Source organism: Austrofundulus limnaeus, unplaced genomic scaffold, assembly GCF_001266775.1.
Source record: "Austrofundulus limnaeus strain Quisiro unplaced genomic scaffold, Austrofundulus_limnaeus-1.0 Scaffold37, whole genome shotgun sequence".
NCBI classification, from domain to species: Eukaryota; Metazoa; Chordata; class Actinopteri; order Cyprinodontiformes; family Rivulidae; genus Austrofundulus; species Austrofundulus limnaeus.
In genome coordinates, this window is record NW_013952439.1 from 1,763,127 (window position 1) to 1,767,792 (window position 4,666).

Below are 4,666 nucleotides of genomic sequence, written 5' to 3' on the forward strand. Positions count from 1 at the left end.
TTATTACTGTTATTATAAAAACCCATTGGCTTTGAAAAAGGAGCACAAAATGTTTATGTTTGTACATAATCCAGTGGTTGGTGCGGTCCCACTGTTTCGAAAAAGAAAAACTTTAAATGTAGAACATGAATTTAAAATTTATCAAATGTCACTGATTCTGTAGCTTTGATCTCAGGAGTTAAAAGAGTTTAGGCAATAAATACACTGTGCTACAAATTATTATGCAAACGATATTAAAGCATCATAAAAATACTTCATTTTTTTTACTGTAACTGTATACAGTAAATTCTTCTGTTGTTTTGTATGTATTCCATTGTTTGTGCGACTTTATGTTGATTAGGATGTACACTTTGTTTTTGTGGAGAAAATTATACAAATAGTTTTGTGACTGTATATTTGTGTGTTCTGAGTAGTAAAACAATATTCTAAAATATTTTACAGCACACTTATGTATAAATTGCTGGCAGTACGCAAGCGTAACACTGAACAAAATACGGTTAAAGTCAAGATGAAAAGAGAAAAGGTCACAGTGTTTTACACTGAGCTCATCGGTGTTCAACTGGTTCATACATGATGGTTTGAGTGTCATCTGAAAATAAATTACCATTTTGAGAAAAAAATTACATTGTTTTGAAAGTAAAGTTTTATTTTGCAGTAGAAATGAGTTGTTTTGACCGTTTGAATTTTGGATTTGTGTGTAGAGCTCTGAGAACTTGAAGCATGCTTTCAGAAAATGTGTGTAAACAACTGAGAAAAACTGTAAGCAGATCGACATTTTAAATCAATTTGGGATTTAATAAGTATCTCTGACATGGCTGAATGCCTTGGATCTTTAGATAATTCCCACTTCCCAGTTTGACTGGGCCACAGTAAAAGTAGCCGATGAAAATGCAGTTTATTTTAATTTACACAGTGAAYTTTGCCAACTTTTGGCTACTTTTTAAAACTTTGCACCTCCACCTAGTGGTGGGACACAATCAAATAACAAAATAATCTACATGCATTATGGGAGATGTAGTTTTTGATCACTGATGGCTTTGAAGCAGCCTACGCTTATTTTAAACATTACTTCATCTTAGACGTGGCAGGCCTCATTTGGCCCATGGGCCTTCAGTTTGACACGTGCTCCAGAAGCTTGCAGTTATGCAGTTAGATAAACCTTCTACTCAGCCACCTCTAACTGATGCTCACAAGCAGCAACAGCTGCAGAAAATCCATGAAGACTAAAATCGTGATGATGCATCGTCTCATGCTGCATCACTGGCTGCTGCTGACATAAAGAAGAGAAACTCACGGTGTGGCCCCCCAACATCCTCCGACCTCAACCTTTTTTGAAAACCTTTGGAACAAAAAAAACTCTGAAGGTGGCGATTCACATCCAAACAGCAGCTCGGGGAAACTTTTCTGACATCCTACAAAGAAATTCAAGCAGAAACCTTCGAAAAACTCACCAGTTCAATAGATCCTGTGTTAAAACTTGATCTGTTAAGTGTAGTTTTGTTTTGAATTTAAGTTTCTTCAGTGAAACTTTTTAAAACTCTGATCAGTTTGATTTTAATTATACTGAATTAGAAACCTAAAAAGTAAACATGAAAGTAAAAGAAATTAAACCTTAAAAACAAATATCTAAGATCTTAGTTGACAATAAAACAACAAATTATCAATCAATCAACCCATACAAAACAAAATCATGTTTATTAATACAAGCAATTTTACTCTTTAAACCAAACTGTGAAATAATGTTTTTTATCACACTAAACAACACATATACACTAAAAGTTTAGGACTTTGTATTCTTATGCAAAGTGAGAGCAATTATCAGTCCTGTTGTTTGTGTAACAAAAAATTTGCGGAGAGTTTTGTAACATATTTTAAACTAATATAGGTTTCTAACTTGATTTATTGACATACATGTTTACATTTAAAGGAAAGAAACGATCGAAATGCAGTTTCATTTTGAATTTGAGTTTCCTTATTTTTTTTCTGTGAGGCTGACTTCATGAAACTCATGACAGAATGGAGCGCTGCCACCTCTCCCTGGGCAAACCCAACTACAGAAAGACGAAAAACTAAAGTTATACTTAAACAAAAAAAATAAATAAAAAGAGTAATTTTCAACTGAGATTATTTGGCTAACAGGAAGCAGAAAAATGGAAATATTACTTGAATTCCCTCCAAATGATTTGTCTTCTTGAATCCAAGATTTGAAAATGAAAAACAAAAAATTAACAGAAACTTTTGGCTGTCTTTTAACGTTTAGTTAATTCTGTATGTAAGAGTAGATAACAGCACTTTTTCTCTATTTTTGCTTTAGTGTAAAAATAGATCCTCAAAGATCAAACATAAATGTAAAATATTAAATCTTAAAAAAAAGATAAATAAATCTCAAAGGCCTTAGCTGAAAGTCACAAATGTTAATATGAGCAGGTTTTCTGCACCGTCCCTTTTTTTCCTGTCTCAAAGTGAAGACATTAAACCATCATGAGCTGCAGTCGGATCAGATGTTAAATCTGCTGCTCTGCTAAAAGCCTTGGAAGTTAGACAAAACTCAGTGGAACAACCTGATATTTCAAAAACCTTCAAAAAAAGGTCATCAAATCAATTAACCTTGTAATTTTTTTTGTGTAAATTCAGCATTTTTAGCTCAAAAAATAAGATAACCTTGTGCACAACATAAATGTTTAGACAAGAGACTGAATCCTGTGATGTTTAATGCAGCTGCAACCGTCCTGATTACTGCAGCTGGGTGCACTGATGCATCCTGGGACTTCACTTCTCCAAACCTGCACTACAACACGGCCTCGCTCAGTGCAGCCACAGTTTGCAGAAGCTCACGTTAGTCGCTGTAGATGCAGTAATGTGGTGTTCAATGTGAACGTTGGACAGTTGTGTTTCCAGGAAACACGAGGCGGGCTGATAAGTGCTGCCTTTTGAAACACAGTTGGATGATAAGCTGAAGTTTGCAGGATCCCCACAGACTTCGTCCAACAAATCTACACCGTGTTCCGCCCACATTTGTTGCACACTCCACACATTATGTTAGCGCAAAAAGAACAACCACAAAAAACTACACATCTATAATGCTGACCATGTTGTAGGTTGATTTTTACCTACAAAGCTGGAAAAAAAAATCATGTTAGCAAATAAAATGCATCGTCATGGTTGTTCAAACATTTCATTTGGAGCTTCCGCACGAATGCATGTGACATATTTGAGCACTTTCTGTTCTTTTGGTCATATGCAGCACATCTTACACCATCTTCAGATTAGAGCTGTGCTGTTGGGTTAGAGTAAATGTGCAAATGCATTCACCAGATTTGACGCAGTATCTGTAGATAAGCATCTAAAGAATCTGATTATTAGTCAGCTGCAGATCAGTAAAATTGCACCACAGGACTGACAGTTGTGCAAATATCTTCTATTTTCAACCCTATAACCTCATTAAACCCTTTGAGAGTCTGCAAAACTGTATCAAAGTTGCTGTTTGGAGTTTTCTCTGTCCTCTGCCCCGGTGGTTTGGTGACAAGTGACACCTCACTTGGGGTATTTGACAAACTGACACTCGCTGATACAGAGTGTCAAACTCAGCTTGTCAAATACACTAAGTGGGGGGCCTGATCTCCTGTGAGGGTCCCAGATGGCTCTGTGGAAGAAAAGAACACAGCATCACTCACACTCACACACCTGGGGTCCAGCTCGTGTGCTCAGATGTTACCTGCCTGTCAGAGCAGCGGCTCCTCGTTCCCCTCACAGGCGCTCACAATGATGACACGGAACACAAGACAGTCGGTTTGACCACTGAGCTTCAAGGCAGCAAAGAGGAAGTCAAAACAAGGAAGATAACTGCAAGGCTCGCTCTCAGGAAATATGTGGAAATAAAGTGTCAACATGTCACAGTTGTGAAATGCTGCTGAAGGCTTTAATGGCTTCACAGTTTCTTGAGATAATGGTTTGCTGGCAGAGACATATTCAGTAGTTTTGCTCGCCTCTTTTTTTAGTGTGTGCAGAAAGTGCTTTTGAAACTGCAAGTTTGGAAGCAAAGCAATGGAAGAACTCTCACTGTTCTGTTCTGTTTTTTAAAAGTAAAGTTTAAATATTTTAAAGGCTGCACTTAGAGTTACAGCTGCCCCACCAGATCACAAAAGTAGATTTTTCCTCTTTCAGCCTCTGCTGACTGGTGGACTATTCATCAGTTGCTCTGTGAGTTTGAGGAAATATCGTTTTTTGTTGATAAAACTGTTTAATGCCACCAATTATTATTTTTCAAAGTTCAGAACATACCATGCACAGTGCTGTGAAACTTCCTCGTGTCACTGTGGGCCAAWGTACCATGAGTCACACACAAGACTTCCCTTTGTAGCTCCAACTGTACTACTGTAACACTCCACAGGTAAACAGAGAGACTGAATTTACTGTACGCCACCTGGTTGGAGTGGGATAAATAATCTGACTGTTGTTTGTGTGGTGGCCTCTGTTGGGTCCTCATATTAATGACAGATTGATCAGTAAGAAAAAAAGTTTTCTGGAAGAGGAAAAAACTCAAAGAAGTCCTGCTTAAAGGCACCGAAGCACAACTTATAATTGGATGGATGGATGGATGGATGGATGGATGGATGGATGGATGGATGGATGGATGGATGGATGGATGATAGATGGATGTATATTT